Here is an 11,173-nt window from a genome sequence, read left to right on the forward strand (position 1 = left end):
AGCTCTTCTTAGTTTAAGCAACAAACAAGTGCCTCAACACGCGGATTCGATTCCGTACTCGACTATTCTAATTTTCAGCCACACAATGCACCTTTTTATTGCCTATGGTGCGCGCGTCCTTTCAAGCAAGCTATGCTTACTATTTCAATGGCGATGATTTGCTATAGATGCGACCAACCACGGTGACATCGCCGAAAAAAGAAAGCGACCGCTTCCAAAGCGAATAGGGCAAAGGAGGTATCAAAAAAGGGGGAGATACTACCCAAAACCACTAAGAAATCGGCAGAGAGAGAGGGAGGGTCGGGGAACGGTCGATTGCAAAGGCTGTTTGCAGGCCAGAATAGGATACGCACAGCAGAGCAGCGCTGTTAGGTGGACAGAGAAGCATTACACTCGCTTGGGCTGCCGGTTTCCTGATTTGAATTCGATACGCCCACAATAACAGACAGATAGGCCTAACAGAAGATTCCACCACGGCACCGGTCTCGTTTGTTGTTACTGCCAATACCGCCGCGGCCGTTGCTGGTCCTTTAAGGACGAAGGACACGCTACCTCGAGATGGACGGCAAGCCGAGGGTGTGTTAGTATAGGGTCGAGGGATGACACTGCTTGTAGCGATATGAAAAGCAAACGGACTACGATAACCGTACGCAAGCTGCTGACTGGCTCGTACGGCTAAAGAGAAAGGGGTCTCGGCTACTCCTGATCCAACTTGGCCAGCTGGTCGGACGGCGTGTGGCTAGCGGCAAGGGCGGACAGAACACGCGATTGTGGACTTAGCGAAAAGTGAAGTTGGGTATGGTAGCCTTGGGGCTGAAGAACGATGTAAGACGGGCCGGCATGACTAGAGAGATATAGATTTGGCTGCCTGGGAACAGCATCGCATTTGTCACACCCGTTGAACGACTGCGTCGTGGACGCACCGGCCAGCTTTAGATATGGCTTCCCATAAGACGGGCGCGAGCCAGCGAACGAACGTACCGAACATCCCACACCAGGTAGACAATAGGCAGCCGAGAAAGGAGAACAGCTATATACAGTATGTAGTTAGAAAAATGGAGAGATAGCAACGAGAGCTTACACTGTGGATCTAAGTCACCTTCTGCCGACAAGCTTTTGCGACAGGCTCCCGGGAGCTGGTAGGTGATCTGTTACTTGTTTTTCTTCCTGCTTGTCAGCAATGGCTAATTTTGCCAATGAGGTGACACTTTGTCAGTTCGTTATGCCATCATGTATGGCATACTTAAATAGGGCGCGTGGACAAGCGTTTTTTGCGCCGTTCTTTTGTTGCCGCAGTTCTTTTTCATTGTCTGTTTACACACCGTGCACGGCCTTACAGTTCCCGTGTAGATCGTCTGTTCAATTGTAGCCGGTGTCTTCAACCTTCAAGATGACATTTTTAAAAGGTAGCTAGGCGAGCCGGCTCAACCTGTTAGCACCGGCTTTAGAGTACGCTCGGTTCAAAGAGTTGGATATTTTTGAAATTGGTAACTCTAAGCTATTCTCTTTCGCCCACTTTCTCCGACGCATTCTATTACACTGATTGTAGCAATATTAGTATAATTAAAGTAGACACTCGTATAGGCCAAAGAGAAATCCCAGTACATCTTTGAACACTGACGAAAAGGAATCTGGGTCTTTCAAAACTCTTGGAAAACCGATCAGAGGAACGGTAGACAAGTTATATTCGTAGTAGATAGTAAAGTTATTTTAAAGTGGACTTTAGAACTGGTTCAATGGAGGCTGACAAACATTCCAATCAGAAGTTTCGGAAAGCAAGTGTCCTTCTCATAACAATTCATTAAATCCGATCAGATTGCCCCATAGCAAATTACATCGTCGGAGCTACTGAAAGCTCAAAAGACCAGTGCATGCTGAAATATCTTACAATCATGAGTCGGAAACGCATGTTAGTACAGTCGCTATCGTGTTACAAAATTTAAGAGGAATTGCCAGAGGTTGTCATCGGCGCAGAACGGTCAATATCTGAAGATCATCGAGAATTAAGTAGAAATCAATTAGATTATTATATACATGTATATAATATATATATATATAATACATCTTGAAGCTTCTTCCAAGCTATGTAAAAGGAAGTCTAATGGTAGCAGCGTTAATATTTTAGATATTTCATATAAAAGAGATAAAATGATTTGCTACATACACTGTAATAGAGAACAATGCGGACTTCAGAAAGGTAATTTTGGTCGCTTAACGAATAGGATACCGATTGTTGCTTTGAACCATTATACTGTTTGTTTTTATTTAAGACGTATGATCAATTTAATCTTACCTTATTATACATACGAGCGAAGAGTTCTGAGATGCTTTTTTGACTTGACCTGGGAGCCTCTTCGTTTCTTCATCCTCTTTCGCTCATCATCCTTCCCTTTATATTCCAGTTTAATTAGAAGTAGTGATGCGTCGTTCGATGTTTATTTCTATTAACAACATTTTTGTCGGTTATGTCATTATACTGTTGACCCCAGCAGCAGCGACGTCCCCGTCCTATTGTGACGTCCTCGCTATTCCCATACAACTGCAATAGTAGCTGTGGCAGGAGGAGTACGGCATCTGTAGTAACAGTAGCTACTGAAGTAGCAACGTCTGCGGTAGCAGCGAAGAGAGCTCGGAGAACAGCCATAACTCTTGAATTGAACCACACCTCGCTGGCTTCATTGTGTGTGGTTCATACACACATCCAGCTAAATGCACATGGGCGTACGTTGCTACAGCAACAGTTCATATCTTTAATGAAGCGACGTGGTTGGCCGATAAAGCTTCAGCAGAGGGACTCCAGGGTAAAATGGGCTGCTGAAGTGAGGAACGATTCAGTTCCCCATTGGGTAGTTCGACCAAAGAGTCCACTCTAGTCAACAGTAGTTGCCGGGTGGCTCCCGTTTCCCTTTTAGCCGCGTCCTCGTTGGTGACACCAGCAATAGCAACTGAGTTCCGGGCATTGGGCATCGACCAATGAAGCGTTCTACTTGCACAACGGTTGCCAGTGTCACGCAGAAGAGCGTCCCCTCTCCCGTGGATGATGGTCTGACAGATCAATGTTTTCGCCTGCCAGCGACTGAAGCCTATGGTTTGTTACGCAGCCGCCCAATACGCCACCACCGCCACCTACATCCAACCCAAGGACCCGCCGAGTGTGACGAGTATCTGTCAGTCGGTGTTGCTCTTGGTTGCCAGCTGCAACTCCTCTTTCTTCGAGCTCCAGCCTTCTATATACCTATATTTGCTAGCTTTTGTAGCATTCATAGATCGACGTGGCGGGCCAAAGCGGGCTGAGTCCCTTCTCTCACGTACTACCAATTGTCGCTCCTTTTTGGGTAGACGCAGATCTGATATCTAGCATAGTTACTTGCTCGAAGTTCTCTGTATACGCTCAATTCGGCACTGTCTGGCTTACCCGGTCGCTACTGCTGTTGCTACTGCTGCATGCTAAAAGCTGAACACAGATCTGCTGTTTACCTCAGCGTGTCTTTCCGCCTCCTGGAGTCAGCCGCCTTTCTTTGATGAAGGCGAGTGCATGTCGGTTCGGTAAGTCGAAGCGTAGCCTGCGTTCGGGTCTACCATCCATGTCGATATGCTACCTTAGCCACTCCGCGTGGTCACAAGATATTTTCCTGTGCCTTTTTTCATTCCCATTGCCCGAGAGTGGCAGATGACACCCTGCTACTCTGAAAGCATCCCCTTGCACCGTCGCCTCCATTCCCGCGATGAACTCTTAGATTACTTGGTCTCGGCTTCGTCCCACCATCCTAGCAACCACTGCTACCATAATTCTCCTCCTGTGCACTGCCGCCTGGTTCAGACGTTTGTCCTGTTGGCGAATTGACTTATGATAAACATACCTGCGGCGCCATCGAGGCACGGCGGCAGCAGTCGCTTCAGCTATGGCAGCCCCAGAAGCGACGATAGGCGGCGAGGCACAGTGAGACAGCAAGCCTGCTAGCTGGGAGAGTGCGCATGTGATATCAGGGCGCCTCGGCGGAGATTAATGCAATTGTTGTCGTTCTTTGCCCAACGACTGCTAGTCGGATGTTTGGCGCTATGGGGACGCGACAGGGAGCCGATTGGTCCATGGCGGAACCTGCCTGGCAGCAGAAGGACATTGGACCTACAAAGACGACCTCGGCTTGACGGCCCGCTGCAACTGGCCCGACTGCGAGGCAGGATAGGGACGCTGCTTGGCTTGCCAGAGACAAGAGCAACCAAACTCAGGAGCAAGCACGACACCAAGGATGTTGGGCCCAAGCAAAGAAGGGGAGAGGCCTTCCATCCTAATCGATCGCTGTTGTTTCGTTTGTTAATGCCTATGCCTCCTCTGGCTCCATCCCGCTTGGCTGGTTGGCCGCCTGCTCGCCAGATAACCTACAGTGATCTAACCTTCTTTTTTTGAGCAAAACAGTAATACCAGCATCAATCGAATCAAATCGAGTTCGATACATCCTTGCCGATGCAGCATACCTGTACAAACGGACGGACCGGTCGACTAAAGGATAGGCGGCAGGAAGGGGGGAGGGGGGTACTAGTTGAGTCGCCAGTTTTCCTTCTGTCTGAAGAAAAGTTGGCTCTTTTAACGATTCGGTTGCAAGAATTGGCCAGTCAGGGTTGGCAGGGACCCCGGCGTGGTCAAGGGAGACGTATCACTCGATGAAGGATGAGGCAGTACTGAACGCACTAGTAGCGATGACAGTAGCAGGATCATACTTTGTGTCGTCGTCGTCTTAAGCAGAAGCGAACGCAGTGACACACGTCAGCAGAGCCTTTGTCCCTGTCATCTTCCGCCAACCGACGCCTTGCCCGCCTCTCTCTCTTCTTTTGCTCTATGCTCTTCCTGCTGTTTCTCCTTTTCCTTCTTTTTAACATCGACCATCACAGCACGCAAGAAGAACGATAGAGTGACAGATAAACAGCAAACGAAGGAGAGAGCAACTGAATGCGACCAACAAGAAACGAGCAATGCAGCGCGAAGGAACCGACGATGATCTCGGTAGCCACCATCGCCACTAGCGAGTTGTCTCCAGAAGCGGCCGCTTGCCGGTAGCAACCAGTCTATACACTGAATTGCCGGAAGAAGTTACAACGAAGGAAAATCCGGAGTTGAGGTCAGTAACTCTATCACCTCTCAAAAGGCACGACGACAGCTCGAACGGCGGCGGTAGTAGCCCAGCAGCAGTAGCAGCATACGACATCGGTGGTGGCTATAGGTAGTTGGCCGTTTTGACGCCGTCGGTCACTAGGTACGCTAACAGGTTCGAAAAAAATAGGTACCAAGCTAAATATGTAAGTTAACTGAATGGCTCATGGGCCAAGGTAGCCTAAATAAGTCAGTCAGCTGCCTATACTTAAGGCCATTTTGTGTCTTCTCATCCTCCTGCCACCGTTGGTTTTGCTTTTTCTGCGCTGTTCTTACTCAATCATTCGCTCCGACCATGCAGTGAAGCAACGCCCCATCGGCGACATTGCAGTGGTACAACGATGACTGCTGCTCGCGCCATCCACGGATAGCATCGGAGATGCTCTTTTCAAACCTTTGTTATCTCCAAATTTTACCCTAAGTTCCATTCAGCCCCAGCTGCAAGCTGTAAGAACGCCAGGCCGTCATTTTTCTCCTTCATTTTCAGTTAAAATAAAGTACGTTTTAAGCATTCTCCTGAAATAATTTATGATACTTATGCCACTAGAAAAGACTGCTATCGGAGTACTCCACGTGTCCAAAACATTTTTTCTCTCAACAATAAAGAAGAATATTGCTTGATTCTCACGTACGTTTCACATTAGACGTTAGTCTGCAGTCTACCTACATCCCATTAGCAAACTGAGTAATTAATGTTCATATTTGACGAACCTGAAGGATCCTGAAAATTTTAAAACAAACACAAAGAATATAATTAATAGTACAAGGCCGATAACTACTCTCTACGGCCTTGCTTTTATATTTTCAAACAATTTTTCCTGCATAAGATATTAGAATAACTGGACCTTCAGCAGCAGAAAATACAAAAAGATCTTTGACCTTTCTTGAGAAAAAATGAATAAACATCTGAGGAAAACAATCGCTCTAAATCTTTGTTAAATCATATAATAGTTAGCAGTAACCGATAACAGTCATTTGATGCTTCCTAGGCATTAGAAGAAGAAAACATCTAATTTTCATGCATATATATACTGTATAAACTTACCGTCAAAAGCTAACTTAGACAACTTACTACACAGTTAGCCAGTCTCACCGCTATAGTTTTTGTAGCAGAAAAGGATACTAAAGTAGGACTTTGGCTTTTTTGTATGGAAAACCCCACTCCTGCTTACGTTTTTTGCTCGTTTGCACTGATATGCGGATCCCGGCGAGGCATGTTGTTGAAAATATCAAGAGAATTCAGAAAACAGGTATAAAAAAGATGACAGAAACTTTGCTTGTTTTGTGCAGAAAGCCCTACCCGTGTCTACATTTTCTTTCATTTTAGCCATCTTTGAAGGTAATCATATTGTAAATTACCCCGAGATATTTGCCAGCTTGTCGAGACAATAATCAACTTTAGAAGATACATATTTAACTTAAAATTAATAATTAATTAAATTAAGTGTCCTGGCATAAAAGCCTTGTATATGATAAATATCAATCAACATATGAACGTACGTGCACTTAACTACTACATACGCGTACAGGCAGATAATATTTCAAAGGGCGATGATCAAGCTTTCAAAGCAGCAAGAGAATGCATAACGCCGTGTTGCCTTGTTGTCCTTTTTGCATTTAGTTATATATTCAATCCAATCTTACAGGGAAACAGCTTTATCGTCAACCTAATGGTTTTGATCAATCATCATTCAAAAAGTAAAAAAAAGTCTAATTTACCATATGAGCAATATTTGCGTGAAAGCGCACTAGAGTAAATGGCGTCCTCTCCTCTACTTCTAAGGGCTGTACTTCTCTAAAACTTAACGGCCTTGCAGGTCCACTCCAGGTAAGCTGAAAGGCTCTGCTAGAAGATGCGACAGCAATGCGGTAGATGGATCAGACAAACGCAAACGTGCGTTTTATAATCTTGTGAGCAGCTCCAAACGTTTCCTGCTACCGATGCTGCTACACGACCTTCGCCATATCACCTGTGCAACCCGTATGTTCGTCCCTCTGTTTATGTCCTATGTTATTGCATGCACAATACGACTATTGAATGCAATGCGCGTGTGTACTTGTGTATTGTGTACATCACGTGTATCGTCATATCAATGCTTGTGGTCCTCCAAGGATTCTCAGCTTGCAGTGATGGAGACGGGGAAGCCCGTCAACTTAGCGGCTTCACTAAAAGATCAAGCGACTGGCAACAACACTTCGAAGGCGACACAGGCGTTTCTCCTATACCGACCAACGATCGACGCTGCGGTAACAGGCTGGCGGCACAGGCGAACCAGTCAGCTGGAGAGAAAATGGGGAGAGGGGAGGACCAACGATGCTCACATACTAGGGAGAGAGAATAGCAGACGAAGGGTAAGATCCTCGAAGGAAGAGGAGACGAGGCAGCATCTCCTCTAGCTTTGCCCCATCGACCAACGGAGAGTTTGCAATTCAAATCGACCTCAACCTTTTTTCCCGGCAAGCTTCAAAGTCCTTACTACAACATGAAAACAGACGACAGCCCCAATGCTTTCCTATAGCCAGGCCCGTGCCAAGCCGCGCCAGGGTTCGTCTGCCGTCGGCGGCAGTCGAACGCACCGACCGTTTTACGCGGCGAATCGGAATTTATAGAAATCATTTCTCAGCTTCACTCCCTTCTGGACACAATCAGTAATAAGGTGTGGTGTGACGGGGCGGGCATGTTTGCCGTACTACTCAGTTACCCTGGAGTGCAAACCTGCTACAACAGCAACTGTAGCATGGGGGCAGCGAAGGCAGCTAGACACGGGAACGACGAGCCCGTCGGCAAAAGACATGCAAACGAACGGAATAGGACAGCTGAGCAGCCAAATCGTCAAGAGAGACATCCCCTGGGCACAACACAGGAGATCTCATGCCGCTAACGTTTCACTCCATAGAGGTTCCACAAAGTAATGACGACGATGGAAGCGGAACGCACTTTCGACTTCTCTATCAGCCGTTATCGCAGATATGAATAACCTGCGTACGTCGAGATGTGAAATCTTTTAACCTCGCGTCCTGCTGCGAGCGGTTTGGTACGAAGAGTAAAATGAAATGGGACGAATTTAAGGGAGGAACGAAGCTAGCCGGCGCCCTTCCATTGCAACAGGTAGGTAGCGCAACGGCATAAATTGTTTCTCGGCATTACCCGTCTTGTTAGAAAGACTGTTGGGAAAGCAGAGCAGGAAGATACAGATGGCACATGCCACTGGGTATTACTCCCGAGTGCTTATATGTATATATATATTTTGTTCCTCTCCAAGTCGAAACTATGGTGACATCTTTGGTTATTTATACGCAGTTAATCTACGTCTATCTCAACGCTTAACGACTAGTAATTAGTTGACAATCTAACACAAAAGTTGACCAGAATATGTATGAGATTGGATGGCATGGTTTAGCATCTTATAGAACAGGTGAAACGCAATATTTTTAGCTTAGAAAGGAAACTTCATGCAATCATTTGAAGCGGATATTTAAGATTTGCAAACACGGAAACAAACTGCGATTTGGGCTTGACAGCTTTCGACGTTGACGCTTCGTAATAGAAATCGTCTTCTTGGTAGTCCTATAATTGTTCACTTCATCAAATTAGATCATAAATAAAAAAAATAAATAAATAAATAAATAAATAAATAGTATAAGTGCTGCATGATAAGTATACTTTTCATTAATGACTATACTTCACTGATGGCATCACTTCAGCGTAGCAATATAACATAGTTATTTTTAGCAGATGTAGCACTGTCAAATGATTGAAGAACTGGTGGTAATCCGTTTTTCTTTGCTAGTATGTATGGCAATGTCAATTGAAGTGAAAATCGTCTTAAGTTAGGCTCAATATATATATAAATAAATAACTAAAATTTTAGTGCGTAAAACTGAGTGCGAAAAATTTTGTACAGCTATAAACTACTTATATAATTATAATTGATCACGGTAAAAGCATCAGTGTAGTTGTCGTTTGCCCACTGACACTTAGTAAACTGAATCAAAAGTGTCGTTGTAATTTATCGCAAGAATATATAAGGCACTGTGACTTATTCTAGGTACAACGTACCAGAAATTTATCTTGATAAAAGATGGTCAATCGAAATAGAAAAATTAATATAGTGCTACATCAAAAGTCCTCTACAGCTACGCGAACCATGTTTAAATTTATTAAGATCCCAATACACCTCCAACGCACTTAGAGCTCATATGGAACTAGCAGGTACTTGATAATCATCCAGAAATCGATTTTAAGTTGTATCTGTTTGCCAGTTTATCGAACATCAAGTTTTGTGGGAATTGTTTTACATGTCACCATTGCTCCTTCATCAGAACTTCTATCTAATCTTTTAACGTGCCCCCTCTTTTTAGTGTAGGCATATGCAGTCTCAAACAGTTTCACTGTCATCGTCGTAATTGAAGTGGTCACGAGAGTTGTTTCTGTGGGGCACGGATTTGTCCCAACTGTCGGAGCTCATCTCAACAAACCGACGCTGAACTAGCCAGCTTTGCCACGGCTCTACCAGCCGTATGCTTTTCTTGTTTATCGCCCACCCAATAGGGGCCGAACGTAACCCAATGTATAGCATCCAGCGGTCCGCCGCCAGCATGCCAGCTTTCACGATTGCCATTGTACAGCTGGTAGACAGTCGCTGCTAGCTGGTCGTAACCCGTCCAGTGGCCCGGTCCCGATAAGGTTAGTGCAAGGACGAGTTGAAATTGAAGTAGAGAAGAAGTTGAGAGTGTGTACGTGTCCCAACTCAGTATGATGCACTCTACGCGATTGGAGACTCCGTTGGCACTATCGATACCACTACACAGAAAAGCAGCCATCGAAAAGCGCGTTTCAGTAGCACCAACAGCAATAGCGGCAGCAGTAGTAGAAACAGCCGTACTTTCGTCCACTCGTTCGTGTCTGCCTGTCCTACAACTCGATCTGATCGGGCGCCAGAAACTCAACCGAATGGTAGTCGGATTTTACTCTGGTAGAGCCCGACAGCCCCGCTACTACCATCAGCAAGACCACATAATGTGGCACCGTCTCGACACCTCCAGCGGTGCGTCCACCGGTTCGTCTCCTCTCGTCGCTATCGAAAACTATAAGATTCTCCATCGAACCCTGTTTGCTTCCGCCTTTGCCTTAAGCTTCCACTTGGCCGTCCTGAACAAGCGCTAGCCCAGACATCCCGCCCCCTTCTATCAGCGGTAACAGTGGCAGCAGGATCGGCAAGACCTACCAAGGACAAAAGTCTTCGAATGCAAAGTATCTGATATATAATACTAGATTCACTCAGCGGTGTTTCAGCTGTAACGGACGGTACGTGTGCGTGGAGAAAGAATGAAAAAAACAAGTCAGCTCGCTGTACAGGCACAGGTGGTAACCAGACCACGCCGTTGAGTGAGAGGTTTACGGCTCTTGTAAGGATCGCGAGGCTCAAAAGGTGCTCTGTTATCGTAACTTGGTACGTGGACGATAAGTAACATAATAAACGCTAAGGGATTTCATATGGACGCAATTTTCTCTGTTAGATTAGCAAAAAATGAAGGTATTTTATCGTACTCACATGTTTTCTGATGACGATGTTGTATGTTGCAAATAATATTTCTAAATTATTTATCTTCGGAACTGGTTAAAGGTGTGGTAAATAACCAAGTTCTTCAGGCTTATTCGCTCTGTGACGTTCTTTTTGGCGCGCTAATTAGTCAGGTGATGGCATCGTGGCTAACGTGTGTGTCTCCTCAACGTGATCTAGGTTTGAAGCCTAACGTCGACGCGCTTTATTCCATACTGGTCGTCGGACGTTTTGAATGACATGTTTTGAACTAACTACAAAAGAAGCCCTTTTGTCGACATGCGTCGTGCTTATTTTCTATCACTTCAGCTACAGTGTACAAGCAATATACTTCGTATATATAAAAATTCGTTTATTACATACTGGCTTCATCCAGCCTGGCCAAATGCAAGGCAATAATGTTGTCGATGGGTGCTCTTTAGAAATACGCCTTCGATTTTTATAAGCTACAATACAATTG

The 11,173-nt window shown here is 45.5% G+C and overlaps 1 long non-coding RNA gene across 1 annotated transcript; it reads left to right on the forward strand.

Moving 5' to 3' along the window:
* The first annotated feature begins 7,256 nt into the window (after positions 1 to 7,256).
* Positions 7,257 to 10,647, forward strand: LOC111260863 (uncharacterized). The gene is made up of 2 exons (XR_002680583.2): positions 7,257 to 8,258; positions 9,512 to 10,647. It is a non-coding gene; the product is annotated as an uncharacterized LOC111260863 (long non-coding RNA).
* Positions 10,648 to 11,173: the final 526 nt, after the last annotated feature.

The sequence above is a fragment of the Varroa jacobsoni genome, unplaced genomic scaffold (genome assembly GCF_002532875.2).
Source record: "Varroa jacobsoni isolate VJ856 unplaced genomic scaffold, vjacob_1.0 scaffold_485, whole genome shotgun sequence".
Classification (NCBI taxonomy): domain Eukaryota; kingdom Metazoa; phylum Arthropoda; class Arachnida; order Mesostigmata; family Varroidae; genus Varroa; species Varroa jacobsoni.